This window comes from Triturus cristatus, chromosome 3_1 (assembly GCF_964204655.1).
Source record: "Triturus cristatus chromosome 3_1, aTriCri1.1, whole genome shotgun sequence".
Classification (NCBI taxonomy): domain Eukaryota; kingdom Metazoa; phylum Chordata; class Amphibia; order Caudata; family Salamandridae; genus Triturus; species Triturus cristatus.
Genome location: NC_140583.1, coordinates 19,730,591 through 19,753,581, shown reverse-complemented (window position 1 = coordinate 19,753,581; position 22,991 = coordinate 19,730,591). Strand labels below are relative to the sequence as shown.

General features: G+C 45.5%; 1 protein-coding gene across 3 annotated transcripts in view; it reads left to right on the top strand.

Annotated features, from left to right (window-relative positions):
- Positions 1–22,991, top strand: part of LOC146859616 (uncharacterized) — a 398,593-nt gene that overhangs the window by 71,646 nt on the left and 303,956 nt on the right. For 2 of the 3 annotated variants that reach the window (XM_085646633.1, XM_085646632.1), the window contains exon 2: positions 13,380–13,450. The exons of the other annotated variant lie outside the window; for it this stretch is intronic. The gene's annotated coding sequence lies outside the window, so the exon portion shown is untranslated. The remainder of the gene's footprint in view (positions 1–13,379; positions 13,451–22,991) is intronic. 3 annotated transcript variants of the gene reach the window in all.

Below are 22,991 nucleotides of genomic sequence, written 5' to 3'. Positions count from 1 at the left end.
AGTCCAGCGCATCAGAGGTGCATCGGTGCTCAGTTATGAGTGTCCAGCTCAGCTGCTGCTTTTCTCCACTCTGCTTTCGAGGCTCTTCTGTGTCCTCTCTCTTCCTGGGTCATCGGCATCTGCTTCTCTGGTTCCAGGGGCTCCCCTAAATACTGGATTTAGGATCATTAGGATAGTGTCGAGTAGTAGCCAATGGACTACTGACCCTGGGGGTCACTACATCCCCTATCATGACCACTTCCTGTGGGAAGTGGGTATAACCCTGTCCCTGAATTCCTAAGTATGCCATCACAAAGATGGCTACTTCTGAAAAATCGTGCCCTCCTCACAGTAGGCCACTTTAGGGGTGGTCCTATCCTGGAGGTGGCATTCCTTCCTGACTGGTTACTTTTCCCACCTGTCCAGGTGCCAAGGGGGCTTTGGACAGAGGGTTCGGCTTCTTCTCCTGTGAGGGGAGCCAGATTCGCAATCCAAAGGCTGCAGCTTCTTTGCAGCTCACAGGCCCAAGGAGGCTAATCAGCAGGTCCTCCTGTGGGAAGGGGGGGTTACATCCTCTTCCCGGACAGGCTTGTGTTCTGGGTCTCCAGAAAGCAAAGGCTCTCACCCTAGGAGGTCAGAACAGGGCCTCGGTGGCAGGCTGGCAGAAAGCAGTCAGGGAGCGCTCCAGAGGCTTGTATGTTGTCAGGGGGCACTCTAAGGTGCCCTCTGGGTGCATGTATTGGTAAATCCGTCACTGGCATCAGTGTGGGATTACCAATACGAGGTGTTTGATATCAAACATCCCTATCTTCAGTGAAGCCATCATGTAGCTGGGGAACTCGTGTTTGCCAGTGTCCAGCACATGTCTTAAGATGGCACCCCTGGTCACTTGTACTGGCAGTAATAGGATTGACCAGACCAGGGACATATCTGTTCTTGCAAATATGCCCTCACATGTAATATTCAGCACCCTGCCATAGGGCAGTTAGGCCTGCTGTAGGGGTGACTTGCAAGTAACAGCGGCACACTTTGTGCTGCAGCCCTTAGGGACCCGCTTTAGTACCTCAGACCCTAGGTACCAGGGGTTGCAATTTACCAGGGACTCACAGAGGGTGCTAAAGGTTTTGCCAGTTGGGGGAAAATTGTACAGTGATTAGGGAAAGACCAGTGGAACTAGGGACCTAGTTAGCAGGAACCCAGCACACCTGAGTCAAAGTTGCATCAAATACCAGGTAAAAAGTGGGGGTGGGGTGGTACTGCAGCAAGAACCCAGTTTCCTACAGTGGCCCAGGCTCCTGTACATCGGTGGGAAATAAACTCACCACCTCGATTGAGGCCCCATTACCCATGTGTGCCCAGGCATCCCTGAAGGAGGCTCTGACAGTTGTAGAACAAGCACTGGTAAACACAAAAGGTATCTCCTTTGGGACCAATTGGCTTTTCCAGTGTTTTTTAGGTCTCGCCTAGCGTCGCAGCGCATGCACTGCAATCTCTACGAGATCTATTGTCGTCGGTTTGCTTTGGAATTGGGGTGGAAGCTCCACCTCTGCTTTTTATTTGCGCGCGTCATACTTTATGTAAAACGCACGCATTTGATTTGTTGTGAGGCTTTTTGTCTCCCTACCTGTCTCCTTTAGGCCCGCCCATCCGGACTGGTCCATGAGCACGCTTTCTGCTGACAAGCTGCGGCGCGGGCCCGCGTCAAGCAGGCTCCCGAGTGGCTTATCTCGTGCTCGCAAACAGCCCGCCGCAACGCCCCTTAACGAGTCACCTTTGTTGCGTTGCTCTTGCTTGTTTGAGGTAACCATCGGCTTCCCCGATCCAAGCATGTTTTCGTTGCATTGTTTGCTCTAAGAAATCGCTATTTGGCTCGATGCAGTCTCTCCGTGTCATGGAGCCAGCGGTCCTTGCCAAGTGTCGCTCTGCACAGCTACCTCCTGCCTTTCCATTAGCACACACCCTCTATGTTGTCTGTTGCACCGCAGGCCCGGGCCGCTGTCAAGCAGGATCCCGAGTAGCCTATCTCGTGCTCTCAAACAGCCCGCCGCTATAAATGAACATATGCTGCGTGCAATGAGGTCGTTATACGTGTTCGTGACATAGCGGATTTACGTGCACTAACCCATCCATTGCTCTCTGGTTCTCCCTGCATAATATTTGGCAGCAGAATGCACCTGTTTACTGAGGTGAATCTCCGACTAAAAGTGGTATTTTTCATGTATGTTCGTGGTCTTTTAGAAAACGGAGTGATGCCTGTCGTCGTTCAGTCGCAACAACCAATCATCAGATAGTATCAGATATTTTGGAAAGCCTGGCTTACTTATGCTTTGGGAGCATCCTTGGTGTTTTAATCCATGGTGACATTTGTATAATATGTAGAATTCGAATTTTGTTTTTGTGATAATATCTACCTTTCAGATAACGCACATTACACCTCCTAGCTCCGCTGTGATATTAAAATGCCACCCATCGCGTGTGCATAATGTTTGCATGCGTGGTTACCATGGCAACACCAACAGCATGCTCAAAGTCAACCAGAAGTCGCATTCCAGGTCTCGAGCTCCAAGTGACATTATGTATTTGGGAGGGGGCGATCCATGGTTTTGCTGGATGCCGCAGATTGGGCTTCTGTCTAAGGCAGGGTCCAGTCAGAGGGGACTCCCACAAAAAACCTGCATTGGGTGCAGTTCGGGGGTCACTTGCCAGGTTTAATCTGCGTGGTTATAAACTGGTGCTAGAGTCCATTCAAAGCACTCTGCCCCGCCTAACTAACGGCCCACACCGAGGACCAACCACAGGCCTTGCCCTGCTCGCGCTCACTCAGCGTTCTCCAACATGGCGCTGCTCGTTTCACCTCACATGTTCGCGGACATTCTAACAGCCTTGGCTCGGAAACTGCTGGTGCATGTGAGCAAAATGCTAAATTAGGGCACCTGTTCCTCAGATACCAAGCTCTGCATGTGAAGCAACATTGGTATGAATTGAAAGCAGTAAACCGTGCTCTGAGAGTCCCCTTTGTATTCTGTTTCTGCTTCTCTCATCACCACCCTCTGCAAGGGTAATGCCTGGGGTACCCAAGGGGGAGCCAGTGGTTGCAGCTACAACTCAAATTAACACGCATGGTCTCTTTTCTCCCCTTCCTTAGTTGTAGGAATTCTAATCCTGGTATATGCTAACTGCACTTCTCCTATGTTCTACGTGAATAAATCCAGTGACAATCCCCGCTAATGGCCCCACTAATAATTCATTAAAAGTGATATTAGATTAATTCCCTTTGTATGGAAAGGGGCCTGAGGGCTCTGAACGGTAGGATGCCAAGCGATCGTGAGGGTGCCTGCACATTTAACAATGGGCTGAGCAGGAGTCGAATTGATTACATTTTGGCTGATATGAAATTATGGCACTCCCTCGTTGATATGGAAATAGTGTCCCTTCCAGAGAGTGATCATAACCCTCTCTGTTTATCACATAAATGGTGGAAGGTGGGCGGTGGTCCTGTTGAGGCAAGGGAATCGCCCCCTCCCGCGGTGGTGTCATCTAACGACATGCGCCGTTTGAGATGGTCCGGACTTATGGGGAACCCTACCACCTTATCAAAGATTTTAGATGAGGTGGATGGTTCCATCATTGCTATTGAGTTAGTTTTAGCCTCCGAGGGGAACCTGAGGGATGTAACATCAGCGCACAATAGTTTATTTGCAAATCTGAAATCCTATTTCTTCACAAAAGCGAGACCAGGACCAAGAGGCGTCAACCGACAAGCCTCTTGGTATAATAAAGAATGCAGGGAGGCAAGGTTGTCGCTTGGGTCTGCCCTGAAGGCTGGCGATGTAAGCCTGGTACGACACAGGAGAATCATCTACAAGAGCTGTGTCGCTAAAGCTAAACGCCAATGGGATGGCAAAAAGTGGGAGGATCTCCTTGAAGCAAGTCTTCGGAATAATAGTAAATTATTCTGGAGCATTGTAAAGTGGGGTTCTGGTGCGCAGCCTGAGTGTCCCCAAAATAATGTTTCGCACGAGAAGTGGGTGGAGTATTTTAAACCGCAGTATGCTTCCCCTACTGATCTTTCTGATAGTTATGGGTCCACCCAGTTGTTTAATCCAGAAGATAATTTTTCTATTTCTGAGGTGGATCTAGCACTGGTGGGAGTAGCATCTGGTAAGGCTCCCGGCCCGGACGGTGTTCCTGCAGATGTCTTTCTGTACGACAAGCTAAAATGGGGGAGGTATATACAGCTGATTGCTAATGCGATGGCACATGGAGCTCCTATTCCAAGTTCTTGGAAAGCCGCGGAAATAATTCCGGTGTACAAAAAGGGTGACCATTCGCTTCCTGAGAATTATCGGCCTATTAGTTTGACGCCATCCAGAAGATTACTGGTAGGTTAATTCTAAATCGTGTCCATCTCTGGATTGCGTCAAATAATATTTTATCCCCATTTCAAGCCGGATTCCGCCAGCACATCAGCACTGTTGACCAAGTCTTCCGTTTTATCCTCCTTTATTGGAAGACTGTGGTCTTGGGTAAGGGAAATTTGTATGCAGTGTTCGTGGACCTAAGGTCCGCCTTTGATTTAGTCCCTCGTTCAAAACTGTGGCAGACTCTAAAAGATTTGGGGCTTCATGGCGGATTGTTGTCCCTAATCCAGAGGCTTCACGCAGATAATTTGGCTAGAATCAGATGGGGTGGCCAGGGCATGTTGACTGAGGATTTTCCGGTCCAGAGAGGTGTCAGGCAAGGTTGTGCAATGGCCCCCACTTTATTTTCCCTATATATTAATGACATAGCGGATCGACTTTTGGCAGCTCACGTTGATGCTCCCATTCTTGGCAACACTAAGGTCCCTATTTTAATGTTCGCTGACGACACGCTTTTAATTGCTAAGACACCTGGCGGTCTCCAGCGTTCATTAAATATTTTCGAGTCCTTTTGTGTTGATCGTGGCCTGGAGGTCAATATTAAAAAAACTAAGCTTATGACATTCAGGCCTCATAAATCTTTTAGAAATCAATTTGTTTTGTTTAACAATCCACTAGAACAAGTGCAGGCTTTTAATTATCTTGGAGTTAATATCCAAAATAACTTTGCATGGAAGCTACAGAGAGATCTGACTACTCTAAAACATAGGCAGCTAGTTGGTGTATTAGCTGCTGAATTTAAAAAGTCTCCTTCGAAGCCCATTAGACCTGTGTTACAGGTCTATAGTGCTAAAGCAGTGAGCTCGGCTCTTTATGGTGCGGAACTGTGGGGGTACGAGAACTTGTCTTCCCTAACCATCTCAGAAAACAAGTTCTTGCGCAGTATCACTTCTCTCCCGCAGAGCACACCTTTAGTTCCCTTAAGGTATGACCTTGGGAAGAACTCCATAGCCGATGTAGCCAGGCTTCGACCTATCCTCTATTGGCGTCGCCTATGGACCACTCCGGAGTTGGCACAGTATGCAGAGGGTTTTCTTGACATATTGTCGATGGTGGGCTCCCGGAAGATTGCTTGGCTTTATGAAACTAGAAAATCCCTTGAGGCTTTGGGGTTGAGCGATCTTTGGGAGAACCCTACGGTAGCTACCTTTCCATCTAAAGCTCTCTTGAAGGAGAAATACTGGAAGTTGATAAATACAAAGGTACTTTCTGCCACGAAACCCCTTTCGCTTTCTGACGAATTTATGAATATCAAATTTGTCCCTAGGCTAGAACACTATTGGGATTTGGTAACCAAAGTTCTTGATAGGAAATTATTTTTCCAGATGCGGGTGGGAGCGTTGCCCCTAAATTCATTTGTAGCCCAGTGGGGACCCCAGAAAAGTAATTTATGCTCCTTTTGCAAATCCGAGGTGGAAACATTAGTGCATATGTTTTTTGTATGCCCTGCCTATTTGGCCCCGAGGCGTGTGTGGTTGAAACCCGTTTGCCAACTGTTGGGTACTAGACAGAGCGTTGAAGCAGGAAGGCTCCTTCGCACCTGCACTGACCCGGTAATTGTCGTGGCGGTTGCCAAATTTCTGGGGTGGGCATGGATTATAAGAACGAAGAGTAACAGATAGTAAAGTCAGACAACCGGTATTTTATACCCAATTATCTTTTTACCGTATGCTCTTTTAAAACTTGTAAATATTTTAAGCAGTATCGTTTTTATATTGTTTCTTGTAAAATTATCTGTGTATTTTGTACCTGTACTTGTTTTGTCTCGCTTTTATGACTCTTGTCGAATAAAGCTGTTTGGATTGGATTGGATATTAGCAGTTTTTCATTTTTAAACATCAACATTGCATTTCGTCTACTTCAGTTACGCGTGCTATTTCCAAACATGACTGCTTCATCGTGAAATGTGTATGGGTTTATGCTGAGAACACGGCATATTATTCATTCATTTATTTATTTTGTTTTATTTTGGAGTTTTGAATATCGCGACTCGTCATTTCGACCACTTCTGACAGGTCCCGCATTTTTGAAACTTTGACCTATTGCAAATGACTATGCCTTTTATTATTGCAGGATTTTTAAACACAAAAATAAAAGGCATTGTTATTTACAATACCAATAGCTCAAAATATCGCAATTGCGAGACCTATTGCATTGCAAATGCTTGTTATCGTTGGTGTGCAGCATCTGTGATGCGGTGCAGGATAGCTAAAGAGGAACAAGCATTGACAAAGCCAATGGGTCTCACCTTTGGGACCTATTGGTTTTTCCAGTGTTTTTTTATCGATGGTGCACAGCATCGCTGATGCTGTGCAGGATAGCTAAAGAGGAACAAGCATTGGCAAAGCCAATGGGTCTCACCTTTGGGACCTATTGGCTTTTCCAGTGGTTTTTATCGATGGTGCACAGCATCGCTGACGCTGCGCAGGATAGCTAAAGAGAAAAAAGGTGCTTTCACAAGGCTGTTGTGACTGCATCATTTGGTATGCATGTACTCCTCGCTTGCGCATGCATACGAAGTTAAGTTGGTGCTTTTCATTTGATTTAGAAATATGGGTTGATCCATAAGACAAAAAAAGCCGTGCAAAATTGTTTTTTTTTTTAAGCCAGTGAGGGTAGTAACACGGAGGACAGGCGTGTAGTAAACAACACAGAGGACAGCGGGACAAGCACAGGAAATGGTGAGAGAGGGCAAAGTAGAGCACAGGTGGGGAAGGAAAGCATACAGGTGAGAGAGAGCAACGTAGAGCAGAAGAAGAAGCACATGAAAGAGAGAGGGCAATGAGAAATGCTGGTGAAGGGAGGGAGAGAGAGAACCAGACGAGGGAGACACCTGGAAAACACATGCACTCTAGTAGAGTGAATACACTCAAAAAAGTAGCTCTTTAAAAGTGAGTAGTGGAAGGACATGAGTAAAGCGGCCATTGTGTAGGGGAGGGACAGACACAAGATTGACAAGGGAAGCCATCAAATAAAAAACAAGCAAATGAGCAACCTATGAAAAAATTATATATGGTGTTGTAAAATGTACATTTACTCTCTCTCTCTCTCTCTCTCTCTCTCTCCTGTCTCTCTCGCTCTGGATTAAAAAAAGTTTTAAAAACAAAAATGTAACTAGGAAGCGGATTGGGGTATGGCTGAAGCAATACAGACGTGACATAGGAGGCATACCGAGAAGGGGAGGGGTGGGGGGGGGGGGCAGAGAAACACACGAGCGAGTCAGAGCAGTGCATTGGGGGAACAGAGGCACATGGGCGAAACAGTAATATGGAGCGCGGGGTGAGAGCTAGGGTGCACAGAAGCACACAGTGCATGAGAGGGACACGGTGCAGGTAGAACCATACAAGGGAGACAGCTTGAAAACCTTTCCACTCTTATGAAGCGCGTCTCAAAAAGAAAGAGTTCCCTTAAAGCGAGCATTTTTTGAAGAATAGAAGCAAGGCTGAACTGGGGACCCAAAGCAGCCCAGGCAACGTTTGTCCGACCCTACCCGCCCCGGTACGGTACCGCTCCAAGGAGGCTTGGGGGGATCCCCCCGCCCAAGAAAATCAGGGAAAAAATTACAAGAAGCATGCATTTTACAACACATGTGTCATTATATATTCAATTGTATTCGCTTCTAAATCATAGCAAATGATGACCCGACAGTGCACCAGGTACAATCTTTTTTGGGGTCTTCAATGACCCCTTCACTATCTCCCTCCAACGGTGCCTCTCACCTCTCCCTAGCCCCTCTCTCACGTGTATTTTATTTGTTTTATAGCGCCTCTCATACCAGTGTAGGGTGTCAGAGCACTTTACATTACACACATATACAGAGACAATGAATCATACGTGTGTAATTGGTGTATAGATAATGTTACATAAGACAAAGGGGACTTCAAGGTGCAGGATTCACATGTCATCCATACTGGTAGACATTCTTTAAGAGTGCTTGCTCTGGGGAAGCGCACTCTCCGGATTCAGAACATAGCACAGTGGGTAGGGCTGACTTTACTAATCATTTATTTCTACCCAAACAAACCTTTTTAGCAAAATTAGAATAATGAAAAACTGGGACAGAAAGTATAACTTTAGAACCTAGATTACGATTTAAACTTATGAACTGCACAGAGACAAAAGGATCTCTGTGACAAAAGCAATGACCCACTGAGCGCTGCACACAAAACACTGCTCTGTGATCTGCATTGTACATGCTCTTTGCAGCAGGTGTATTAACCCTCTGCGCTACCTTAGATGAGTCAAAGCTGCCACTAGAACAAAACTCTGATCTCTCTCCAGCTGGTACATTAACCGCAAGAGTAACCTTGGTGCTTTTATTGTTGCCTGAAAACTGTTGGCAATACAAGGAACTCTGTAGTGTTTTAAAAACTGCTGCACTGCTACAAAAGCGGCCCCCACCCTTCCTGCCTCCTGTGAAAACACCTGATGCCCCATAGGGCCAGTCCCGCCTTGAATAGAAGTGGCCAATCAGAGAGATGGTAAACAATCTCCGCTCCACGGGAGGGACAAAGACATGCTGGACAGACTAAAACAAATAAGGCCAGCGAATAGAAAGCAAGCTATTGTGATTGACCACACACAAAGCCAATGCTAGGCATGGGCAGGATTCAATCCTAGAACAGCTTTCAGAATGTCCCAATATGTCTGTGCAAACAGACAGCTTCACTTTCAAGTAGGCTGCGACCTAAAAAGGCCAGATTAAGAGCCCTCCCATTGAATGAGACATTTCACGGATGCAGTTAGTTCAGTGGACGACTTCTTGGTCCCCCCCCACCTCGAAGGTGGCGTATATGTGCTTTCTTATGACATAAATACTGTTCCAGCAAGCCGGGCGGCTCCATGGCATCAGAAGCACCCCTGTTTCTTTATGCCGCGGATGGCTGCGCATTGCATGGTGGTTCAGGTGGGGAAAAAAGAAACTACCAGTGCCCCCATGGACTGGGATAAAACTCTGAGCGCGTCACAGACATTTATCTTTAGTTTTCATAAACAGCCCCTTTATTTTTTTATTTTTGGGGGGAAATCAAAAAATGGCGTCAAGTTCACTGGCTGGGGCATGGTTGGTCCAGCTGGCATCCCTCAGTGTCACTAAAAGGTATTTTGCTGGGTCGCCGAAGGTACTTCCAGCAAATATTGGCTGCTACACCAGTGGTAAAACCTGCATTTGGGGGGCAGGTAGCAGATTTAGGGTCCACTCTGCAAAACCCATGAATAACCCTTGTGCCGTGAGCGTTTGACTGGAAGGAGGCGCATTTTCAGGCAGGCAGCCTCAGCTGATGCGCCCTCCGTCTTCTTCCTCAGTGCTTGCGTTTCACAGTAATATTTTTATTTTGTAATTTTTTTATGTGTAATTATTTTAAAATATGTTCTTTTGTTCCCCATTCTTCTGTATTATTTTTTAAAATATAATTTTAGATCTCTTTCTGCATGTCACAGTAACACAATGATATTTTCGGCCTCATAAACGGGCCTGTTCACAAATGGCATTTTGCAGATCTGTAGTAGTAGTGCTACAATGCAATATTGAAGTACTACAGAACACTGTTCACAAAGCTACGAGCATAAATCTCCACGTCTCCCATCGTTTCTATAGGGAAATCTTCACGCGTGTAAATTTACTACTTAAGTGCCGATTCCGATCCGTAAAAAAATGTACCATCCGACTCGTATCCGTATTTTTTTACGTACGAATCGTACAAGTACCGTACAAACTGGCAAGTACGATTCGTACGTGCAAATACATACGAATTGCGTCGGGAAAATGGTCCGAGAGGAAGCCGTAAATTTTTACGTCCGAATAGCGTCGGGAAAAGTGTCCGATAGGGAGCCGGACATTTTTACGTGCAAATCGTAAAACAGAAGTCCGAGCGCGCAAGTACGATCTGTACCGCCCGTCCGAATACACAACCGCATGTAAAAGGCCCGGTACGGAGCGAACTCTGTAGCACACATGTACACGGGTAAACTTGTGCCCGGATACGAGTCGTACAGCCCCCCTCACCCCGCACATGTCAGCACCGTACCCCTGTATGTCAGCACCGTACCCCCCCTCCGCACCGTACCCCAACACCATAGCACAACCCCGCACCTGTACGAGCCGCACCCCCACCCCGTGTAGGTACGCGCCGTCCCCCCACCCTGTAGGTACGCGCCGTCCCCCCACCCCCGTAGGTATGCGCCATACCCCCACCCCATGTAGGTATGCACCGTCCCCCCACCCCCGTAGGTACGTGCCGTACCCCCACCCCATGTAGGTACGCGCCGTCCCCCCACCCCCGTAGGTACGTGCCGTACCCCCACCCCTGTAGGTACGTGCCATACCCCCACCCCGTAGGTAAGCGCCGTCCCCCCACACCCGTAGGTACGCGCCATACCCCCAGCGCTATGCGCTGGGGGTACGGCGCGTACCTACGGGGGGGTGGGGGTACGGCACGTACCTACGGGGTGGGGGTACGGCACGTTCCTACGGGGGGGTGGGGGTACGGCGCGTACCAGGCCCCCTTTTCCTCGTGCATCGCGGCGTACTTAGCTTTTCCGGCACTTTTTGTCTCCCGTAAAAATATAGCCGTGCGGAGTGCTGTGGGTACGAATCGTACTTGCTGGTCCGTAAAACACTGCCTGACTCCATGCGGACGTCGCGTTCGCGCTGTCCAGTATCGGAATTGTATGTATTTTTTAGCCGCACTGTGTTTTTTACGAATCGTACGGAAATGGTATTTCTGTACGAATCGTACTTGCTGGTTTGTACGGTGGATTTCCCGGGTACGACTCATACGGAGAAAACGCTCCGTACGACCATTTGTACCCGGGTTTTACAGGATCGGAATCGGTACCTTAGTAGCAAAAGGAGGGTGGAGCAGAAAGAGCGGCTGGAAAAAGGGGCGCAGATACTGCTAAGTGGGAGGGCTTATGAAGGAGGAATAAGGAGGGGTTTCCGATGGGGTGTAAGGAGGAACAAGTGCCGATTGACAAAAGATTAAGCCCATTGTTGTTCACAAACTGCTCTTCTAAAGTTACTTCAGCCAAAAAAGGACCAACACAGTAGTCAATTACTCTAGTTCAGAGCCTAAAAATATTTTTACAAATTTGTTTTGAGTTAAGTAAACCTATTTACTTTTCCCTGTACTTTACCGTAGCGGGATCCCACAGTTGTGCTGGAGATCTCACTATAGTAAATTATGAGGAAAATGTAAAACGTTTTCTAAACTTTATAATGAATCAATAACTTTATATTTATTTTACATGTAGCACAAAATGGAAAAATGCTACAGCACTGTGAAATCTTTTATTATTTGAATTGAGACGATGGAATGTTGAAATGTTGAAATGCTGAGAGCTCCATTGAAGACAATGGAACAGCAGCAGCCCATGAAAGCTGGTATAGGTCCGCTGCTCTCAACATTACAATGTCCTAATCCACAGCCTGTTCCTCGCTCTTTCCTCTTCCTCTCCAGAATACACCATCTAAGAAGGGGAAAGCGAGGGGCTTTCAGAGCTCCCCCCTCCGTCCTTCCCTTGCTCACAGTGGAAGGTGGGATGAGGGAGCTCTGCTCAGCTCTCGTCTCCCTCGGCTCTGCTGCATGATTACGGTTTGGCAGAGCCCTAGCAGAGAGGACGGAGGGGCTGAGTCTTGCCCACATTCACATATCTTTATGTGTGCCCGGCTGGTAACGTCCAGACAACAAAGCAAAAGCTGTGAAAGGTCTGAAGTCTTGAAGGCGAAAGGGATGGTAAACTCCCTGAGTTTCACAGGGGGCTTTTTTCAATTAGAACATTCTGCCGTCTTTGAGGGGGCAGGGGGGTGTTCTAATAACCTTATAGCCCGCCGTATCGGTCCATACCATCAATTAAAGTCCTGCTCACTAAGGCTTTATTAAATAAAAATACTTCTTTGATGTTGAAATTACAAAAATTAATTCCCATTTCAAGTATTTTTTGTTATTCATTAATAATTATTAAAGTGGTTAGAGAATTAATTAAACGTAGTTCAATAAAATTACATTTATATATACATTTAAAATTATAATTAAAACATATTTATTATGTTTTAATTTTTTTAACAATAAATTATATTTATATTTTTAACTATTGTAAATGATTTAGTTTAATGTAACATTATTTTCTGTGGGATTTTATTTTAAGTCCCTTCCTCCATTATTTTCCATGGATGGGTTCTGCAGTACCAGTGGTTGGCCATGTGTGGTGCTAGACTTACTACTGCTTCTTTTTTCGCAGTAGTAACTTACTAGCAATTTTGCCTCGAGATATGTATACCTGCACTTTACTCAGATGTGGTGAATAACCAAAAGTGGCAAAGTGAATCAAAGTGTAAGAGTCAATTACACATCATGTAAATGACTCACATGTGTAAGTCATCTTTGTGAATAGCTGTGACAGAGTTTGGCGGCGCTCGAGCGCTGCCATATGTGGGCGGTGTTTCTGCCGCACTGGTGCCTCTCCTGCCTCATTTAGAGTTGGGGGAATCGCAGGTTTTACACCAGGAGCCTCAGGTGGTTCCGTCGTCAGAAACCCCTGACTCGGCAGTTTCTCCACCAGTCTATTGTCGGCTCACAGTGAGGGTCTTCCTGTCTCATGTCGGACAGGGCTGTCATTGCATGTTTTCCTGGCCCCAGTCATCTCCCAGGTGAGGCAAAGAGGACTTCTTTCAGTAACACATTAAACAAACATTTGCAATGCAATAGGTCTCATTTGAGAGAGTTAGTGCTATTGGCGTTGTAAATGTAAACGTTTTTTACTAATGTATTTTGGATAAGAGTGGATGTACATCGTGTGTAGTGGAATTATGTGGTATGTTGTGCAGTGGAACTATGTGGATAGAAAGTATGTGGTATTTGGTGTATAGGAATTATGTGGAGTGGTATTTTGTGTCATGGAGAGTAATTATGTGGTATGGTAGTATGTGTTGTGGAGTGGTAACCTCAGGCTTAATCTTCCTCGTTTCCAATTTCCATACAGGCTAACAATAAACTCAATGAGACACAAAGAAAGAGACAACCATAGAGCAGCACTTCTGGACCTTATCAGAGGTATGAGCAGGGCCACTGGAATTATGCGATTGTTCGTCAGTGCCGATTGCCGCATAATTATACATTTTCTGCATTTGCAAATAATCCATCATCTGCCTCATAATTTGTAGATGTGAACAAAAAAAACATTGTTTCTAGCTCAAACGGCACTAAAAATGCAGCGACACGTGTTGCAGCATGGTGGAAGGCCCTCTGCAAACCTGTAATGTTCACCTGTTACTTATTGCTTAATTTCGGTGTTAAATTGGTTCTTATGGGGCACAACTATTTGCAATGCAATAGATCTCGCATTAGTTAAATGTTGAGCTTTTGCTTTACAAATGTAAAGGAAATGCGGCGTTCGCCTTTTTTTATTTTTATTTATTGACTTTGTAGCAATGGCGGCACGCCATGCTTTAGCTTTAGATGTTTAAAGCTAAAGCACGGCGTGCCTCCATAGCCACAAAGGTCGATGCAGTGTTGTGCATGGAGGTGTGGCATGCCGCAGGAGGGATGACAGCAATGAGGAGAGGGAGGGGGTGAGAGTAGAGGAGGCAACAGACGGCCAACCAAAAATAATAATAATACTGACATTTATAAAGCGCAAACTGCTACCTCCGACTGACGTGTCCCGGCGCTGTAGCAACAGGTGGCCCACACCGGTGGCACAGCAACATAACCCTCGAAATTTAGCTAGGACTGAAGAGCCACGTTTTCGCCGTTTTCCTGAATACTGGTTCAGAGTCAATATGACGCACGTGGTTCGGCAGAGAGTTCCATAATTTGGCTACCCCCGCTGTGAAAGATCTGCCGCCGAGCTTTCCTAACTCGAGAAATGCAAAGCAGGCTGTAAGTATTAGACCTCAGTAGGCGTTTTGGCTTATAAGTACGAAGCCGTTGTTTCAGGTAACTAGGACAGTTCCCGTGGAATGTCCGGAAGGCTAGGGTGAGGGCCTTAAACTCGATTCTTTTTTCCGCCAGCAGCCAGTGCAGTTCTTTAATATGCGGAGAGATATGGTGACGAAATGGAACACGCCTAATCAATCTCGCAGCCACATTTTGTACCATCTTTAGTTTCCTGACAAGGTACGCTGGCAGGCCCAAATAAAGGCCATTGGCATACCAGCCTAGATGTCACAGTGGCATGGACTATGACCCGTCGGCATTTCTCTGGCAGCAGATGTAGAAACTTTCACAAATTCCTCAGTTTACTAAAGCAGGAGGCTGCCACCTGCTGAAAATGGGTCGCAAAAGAAAGATCTGCATCCCACTTTACTCCCAGGTTTTTAGGCCACGTTGAGCCAGCGCATGTGCTGCTCTGCGAGACATTTAGTAAGTGGCTTTTAAAAGTGCTGCCACACGCTTTTGCTGGCCTAGCACTTGCTGTTACGCGCCGCATGCACGCATGCAGCCGCCAGCTTTCAGTGCCCGATCAGGCGGCATCTGTCTTTCTTTTATGGCTTTCCTTTTCCGTGCCCACCACTCGCAGGCTTCCCTCCTGCTCCCCCTCTCACGCCGGTTCTCTTATCACAAGCTTCTCTTGTCGCACCCCTCATTTGCTCGTCTTCCTTCTTTAACTTTACTTTTGGGCCGCTTGCATCAGTAAATTCAACAAAGCAACAAGCCGGACATGTCCCGAGCAGCTTTGGAACCCGGCGACGGAGCTCTAATCCCGGCTCCTACACTCGAGCAGTCGCACCCCTCCTTTGCTCGTCTTCCTTCTTTAACTTTACTTTTGGGCCAGTTGCTTCAGTAAATTCAACAAAGCAACAAGCCGTACATGTCCCGAGGAGCTTTGGAACCCGGCGACGGAGCTCTAATCCCGGCTCCTACACTCGAGCACTAGAAACCGTGCGAGGCTGTGCAAACCCGCTTTCTCCCTGGGGATGCACCATATAAAAGTCCAAGTGCAAAGGCGGCTGCGTGGCCTCTGTACCTGGAACTTTACCGGGCCCAACACACCCTGCTCTTCCGTGCTCCTGTTGTGGTAAATAAAATACCGGACTGAATTTCATACGGAATCTTAAAATAAAGTAAATAGCTCAAAATAACAAGAGGCAGAATCCGTGGTATAAGAGGTTTTCTAAATGGGCTTTATTCCATTCAAAATGGCCGACTCGAGTCGCGGCCTTCAGGTTCCGTCACCACGAGGGTTCAGGAAGTGAAGTACAATAATTTATTGACAGACATGTATTTTTATAATAAGTACATTACAATGAAACGAATGTAGAAGGCGTAACATTTGATAAGAAAAGTGACAAAACAGGTACGTAATCGAAACTAGGCGTAATAAGGAATAAAAGAAACATGATTGGTTTGCATTATCAGACATAGGTGGATCTATAAGATAATACTTGGCATAGATGCGCGCGCAGCAGTATGACGTGTAATTGACGTGCAACTAGGGGGTGAAGGGGACTTGACATTTAGCTCTACAAGTGGAGACGAGAAGTCTGAGGGGTCAAGTCAACCTAATCCCAAATCATATCTACCATCCTATGTTTGGAGAACTATGTTATCCACAAGGAAGGACTCTCGGACAGAATCTATTCTATACTAACTGTGTGTGCGTGTACAAGCGTCTAAGTGTCTATATGAGATGTGAGGGGCAGAAAACTTTCCATGGCAGCAGGGCTATGAATCACTTGCAGGAGGACGGAAAGGCTGAGTCCTTTGCTTGTGAGCTAAAGGAAATGTTTACCTAAATCACTAGACAGGAATGCATCGGCTGAAGAGCAAAATAGATAATTCGAAGGTGAAATACAGCTTCTTGGCAGACAGGCGAAAACTGGCCGAGGCAGGCACCGTTAGCTGCACAGGGAGTAGGACAAAGTTCATGGATACAGATGCGAGCTCAAGCTGAAGCTGTCAGAGACAGAGAGCAGGGAAAGGCTTTGAGGACAGAATCGGGCCTACTTGCCTGAACTGTAAAAATGTAGTAACTTAGCCATATAAAGTCGGTGGCCTTTCATACCTAGGAATCGAATATCCAGCCCATTGATGGCGGATCTGACAGAGAACATGTCGACGGTAGACACACATATGTTTGCGTCTTAGAAACTGGAACTGGAGGGAACATACATGTACTTGTAACATGTATATAGATCCGTTGGGGTCCAAGATAGGGGACATAACTGATCAGGAAAATCCACATTTCCACATTCCCTCCTTGTCCCCTACTTGCCCTTCAAGAGATATCAATCTTCATCATTCCATCGATTTGCTCATGGAGCATCATTTCTTCTTCCTTCTTCTTCCGGTATTTTGAACGAGAACTGTGATATGGAATGCATGATGTGGCACACAGACCACAAATCGCTGGTCCACATTGCAGGCATAAACAACAACTGAAGAGCATAAGAAGGCCAATACCTAGGAAGGATAGAACTCTCCATCCCCAGGCTGATATCACACTCCAAAACCACCCGGACCACGTCCAAGTGCCTGGATTCTCGTGTATCTGGCTTACAATCTTATGAAGGCGTGTTATAGCTTTATATACAGATGGCGAATTTTCTGGTATGAATATGCAGCAGCTGGATCCGATGACCCTGCAAGCTCCGCCCCTATCGGCCAGGATGACGTCAAGGACAAGACGATTCTGGAGAACAACAATTCTCATCACTGATTGTTCCTCTGTCAGATTGCCTAGGGCGGCTATAGTCTCGTTTACTACAGCTTCAAGAGTCTTGGTTAGTCTGCGTATCAGCTTACTATTTGATATAGTACCTATATAGGGAAAGATACCTTTATTGAAATCTACATACTTGTCCCATGCCGTCTCAGTATAATCGACAACTGGGAGATCTCTCCGCTCTCTTTTGTGTACTAAATGAACATGTCGATAATAATCAGGAGGAGCTAGGAAAACAGGTGGCAAAAGGAATGCGATGTAACAGGTACCATCCCAATCTAGAGGCAGACGCATATATGCCGTCTGACCACATATAAAGTAAGAATGGCGAGAAGCTCTAAATGAAGATTTACCTTGATCACTATATTCTACTGTAGTAACGCATTGGCTATGGCCCATGTGTATGGAACCAACTTTTCGTACACATAGATCACCCTTAGCTGGAAATACTGACATAGTGGGCAGAATTAGTTCAACTTCGGATTTGACATTCAAAATCATAAGATTAGGCGTAAAATTACCTAATTTATACACTTCATTTTCTAAATCAGTTCCTGTTCTACTGGGGTGACCCTCCTTATTAGGGTGACAGACTTTGAATAAAACTAGATTCAGATTTCCCCATATCCAATGTTGTTGATAAACTGCTGTGTCTGGGTCTATGGAATTTAATAAACTAAACCATGCTCCACAGGAGCCATTGTGTGTGAACGGATGTGAAAAGAAAGGCAGAACTCCTTTGTTATTCTGATAGGGAGGAAGTCGGCCACACACCCAACAATTGGTGGCATTACTAGTCTGATGGGAATGATGTAACATACTAATGAATGTGTTATTACGCAGCGCAAGTCTATAGGACAACTCATGTGGGGGTAGGTCACTAAAAGAATGTTCATCAGTTATATTGAAAACACGTTTAGAAACAGGATAATACATATGCAACAATATACTTGCAGTAACTATTAAAAAACTCAAGGAAAACAAAATTAATAAAGTCACAATACAGTGGCTACGCAGTGATTTACAATAAGCATGTCGTTTCATTATGATTCTGGACTCTACATGATTCAGACCTAAGGGATACATGTCGGGACAGATTCAACCGCTTCACCTTGGAGAGGACTTAAACAATCAAATCGTCCGACAGTTTAGATCTGGACCTGAGTTTCTGTTTATAGAGTTCGGTGCTACTGGCCTCAGCCAAAGGTAGCTTTGAGTCAATGGGGGAAGACACACGGGGAATACTGTTTGTGTCAGGAGGAAGTCCATGAAATTTTTTGATATGGCTGGTATGCACCCAGCCTTTCCTTCCTTCGATCTTCACAGCTGTTCTGGTCGTCAGCAGGACCAACTTAGGAAGTCTCCACCTTGGCTCCAGTTGGGTTTTCCGATCAAAATTCCTGACGAGGACATAATCGCCAGGAATTACATCATGAGGTTTCACCTCGGTGTTGTCGGGAAAAGCTGCGATTACCTGTGAACGACAAGATTGTAGTGCAGACATCAAGGAAGCCAGGTAATCTGTCAGCATATTACAGTCAACATCAGTTATTTTACGGGGTATAGGCGTCCCCCACATATTCGGTGGTCTACCAAAGATCACCTCATACGGGGATAGCCCTGTTCGAGAGTGTGCTACCATCCTCATGTAAAATAGCGCAACTGGTAAGGCTACTATCCAGTCCACACCCTTTTCCTGACATATTTTAGACAGTCTGATTTTTAAAAGTTGATTATGTCGTTCCACGAGACCTGCTGCCTCGGGGTGTCGGACACAGTGGAATTTCCACTGATATCCCAACAAAAGTGAGACATGTTTCATTAATTCGGATGAGAAAGGCTGGCCGTTATCTGAATATACAACACGTGGTAAACCGTACCGTGGGAAGAATTCTCGAACTAGCTGCTTGGCAGTAGTCGGGGCAGTGTAATCTGATACGGGATACGCCTCTGTCCAACGGGAGAGAGCGCAGACAACTACGAGAACATATTTGAATCCTCGACAACGTTCCATCTGAATATAATCCATCTGGAGGACTTCAAAAGGATGGTCAGGAGGCTGAAATCCACCCTGCTCTACGGGAACACTCTTTCCTGGATTAAACTGACAACATATCATACAGGTACGAACTTTTTGTTTAGCTGCTGCTCGTAAATGTTTGTTGAACCAAATGTGCTGAATGCTGTCTAGCATAGCCTTCTCTCCTAAATGTGCTGGACTGTGAACTGTAGCTATAATGGCTTGAACCATGGAATCAGGGAGAAACCATACAGATTTCTCCTTCGTCATCCATCCTTGATCTGTCTGGATCCCTCCTAGTTCAGTCCACTTCTTTATTTCTTCTGCTGTGGCATGTGTCTGTATGTCAATTACGTCAAGTGCGGGATCCTTAATTGTCATACACTGTGTTGGGGTCTGAACTATTGGCTTTGTCATGTCTAATGTGCGATTCTGAGCAGTCTGTTTAGCTGTTCGGTCAGCTAAATCATTTCCTTGAGAAATGGTATCAGTAACCTTCGTGTGTGCTTTACATTTCATAATCGATATAGCAGTGGGTAGATGTATTGCGTCTAACAAGGCATGAATGAGGGGTCCGTGCTGAATGTGGGCACCATGGGACGTTAAATAACCTCTCTCTCGCCATAGCACGCCGAAGTCGTGTACAACTCCGAATGCATAACGTGAGTCAGTGTATACATTAACTTTCTTATTTGTGGCTTGAATACAGGCTTGCGTTAGAGCAATAAGTTCTGCTGCTTGGGCTGACAGAGTATCTATACAATGTGTCTCAATAATTTCAGTGTCTGTTGTGACTGCATACGCGGCCACTAAATCTCCTGTACTTGTTCTCATGCATGATCCGTCTACATACAACGTCAGGTCTGGATCTAACAATGGAACGTCTGTCAAGTCATGTCTAGGTTTCGTCTTTATTTCAATGATTTCAACACAATCATGAGCTAGTGGGTCTGTTCCAATTACAGGTAATAGTGTAGCAGGATTCAATGTATTACACCGTCGGATCTCTATGTGTGGTTGAAACAATGTCAGTTCATAACCGGTAAGTCTTGCTATGGTCAAGTGTTGTGTTTGTGTTCGGTTCACAAGAACCTCTACTGCATGTGGTACTTGTACTGTCAATGGGTGTCCTAATACTATGGCATCGCTTTGTCTGATTGCTAAAGCTGTCGCTGCCACTGATTTCAGGCATGCAGGCAAAGCCTGAGCTACGGGATCTAATGTACTGGAAAAATAAGCACATGGCTTGCGTGATCCTGCTTGATCCTGAGTGAGTACTGACAAGGCAGTACCTTCACGTTCTGTAACAAAGAGTGTAAAATGTTTGTTATAACATGGTGTTGCTAAAACAGGTGCTTGACATAAAGCTTTCTTTAGGCTTTCAAAAGCTTGTGTATGTTCCTGAGTCCAAGGGAGAACAGTCGATGTGGCTGCCTCCTGCGTGGTTAACTGAATGAGTGGTTTTGCTAGAAATGCGTACTGAGGGATCCACTGCCTACAATATGAAGTGAGGCCTATGAAAGCCCGCACCTCCTTCTGTGTCTGGGGTATTGACATGTTAGCAATTAACTGGATGCGATCTGGTGTAAGCTGCCTTCCCTCCTTGGACAGCGAGTGACCAAGATAAATAACTCGCTGAACACAGAATTGCAGCTTAGAAGGGGACACCTTGTGCCCCTTGTCGGCTAGGAAATGTAAAACTGTCAGAGAAGCTTTTTCACATTCTGGCTCGCTTCTCGCGGTGATCAGCAGATCATCGACATATTGAAGCAGTGCAGTATTGACTGGCATGTGGATACTGTCAAGTTCTCGTTTCAGTGCTTGGCTGTAGATGCTGGGGCTTTCTGTAAATCCTTGAGGTGCGCGTGAGAATTTAAAGCTGCGCCCATTTAAACTGAATCCGAACAAGTATTGGCTTTCCGGATCTATTGGGACGCTGAAAAAGGCATTCTTGAGATCAATTACAGTAAAAAATGTTGCTTCGGAATCAATTGCTGTCAACAATGATGATATATCAGGGACCACAGGGAATTGTGGTACAATACACTTGTTTAGTTCACGCAAATCAATAACCAATCGGTACACTGGTGGGGCAGTAGGATCAGTTCGTTTAAGAATCGGAATTATCGGCGAATTACATACATTGGAGTCTGTTTCTACAACTACTCCCTGGGCAATTAGCTCATCAATGATTTTCAGCAAAGCCACTACAGCATCATGCGGTAACTTGTATTGTCGCATTCGTGGTAGTACCACTCCTGCTTTCAATGTAACTCGATAGGGTGTAATGTTCATGCAGCCAACATCCGTAGGGCCTTGTGCCCATAGATGTACTGGTAAAGTCTGTAGTCGGGGATCCATGTCTCTAGACACATAGTGACCTTTAAAATCACGCAAAAACAACCTTACTCCTTCCGGAGAACAACATATTATGGCTCCTAGTGCTTTCAGAGTTTTAATTCCTAACAGATTTTCTGGGCATGATTTAGTAAGCAATAAATCTGTAGTTCGTGTCAAAGGTCCTATCGTAAGTGGTAGAGGCTGTGATACTTCATTAACAATAGGTTTTCCCGAAAAACCAAGGGAAACATTTTGAGAGCCTGAGAGGGGTGCCCCTGGAACTTCACTTCGTTTTATAGTTGTTCGACTTGCCCCTGTATCGAGTAAGAATTTTCTATCTTGACCTAATAATTCACTATGTACATAAGGTCCTTCTTGATCTACAGGAATCTCGATAAGCGGTAAGTCAACTTCCCTCTCTAGGCTGGTTCATGCGTACCGCTGATATTCAGGGTATTCATACTGTGCAGTCTGATACATTTGTCGTGTTGTAGTTTGTGTGGCAGTAGCAGGCAACGGTGGTGCAGCTGGCACAAACTGTATGGGTTGCTGTGAGGCTGGCATGGACTGTTGCTGAACTGGCATGGACTGTCCATGCTGCATAGCTCCTTGTTCATTCTGATCTTGTCTAACTAATCGTGGTCTCTCCTTTGCAATACCTGTAGCTATATTACGTTTCAGGACTGGACAATCGTGTACATAATGGCCTAGTTGTTTACAGTAATTGCAGGTTCCTTTTACAGGAACTGCAGAATCACCAGAATGTGTCACACCCTTTTTGTGACCATCTGCTGGTACTGTCTGAGAAACTAGCATTTTCATTTTTGTATCCTTCATGCGTCTATGCTCGTGTTCTTGTTCATCCCTAATTCTATTGTGATGATACTGTAACATTTGTAGCATTTGCGACGGAGTGTTACTTTGCCAGGTACTCTCGAATTTCAATATTCTATTCTTTACTGGAGGTAATGCATTTTCCACTAATTTTGTCACAAATAGATGTGGATATGAGTCACTACTTGCTTTTATACCACTATTTATACCAAAACATTTTTCAAATCGAGCATAATAATCGCTTGTGTCTTCATCTTGCTTTTGTTTACAGGCTGTGATTGCACCCCAATCTTCCTTTTTTGTAGTTAATAAACGTGGCAGTACCTGTACTAGTAAACCTGGTAACAGTTTAACTTTATCCCCGAGCCCTGAACCTGCAGTTCGGGTCCTTTCTTCCTCTGCTAATGCTGTCCAGTCTATCTTTTGGTCTCCCACTTCCCACTCTTTTTCTTTCAGTTTTTCATAAATGCCAGCAGGCAAAAGCACCTTTAATATCGTCATAATATCAGGAAAGGTGTACTCTCCCATCAGTAACATGTCTTTAATTTCTCGGTGGAAACCCGCTGGGTCTTTGTCATGACTAGGTACTACTTTCTTCATTTCTAATAATTCCATTTTTGATATGGGTGTGTAAACAAATACTCGGTGAAACTCATTGTCTTCGCCTTTTATTGGGTGCACTTCTCGTAAAGGATTTTGTCTATCCATGTAGTACGGTGCTCTTTCTCTGGGGG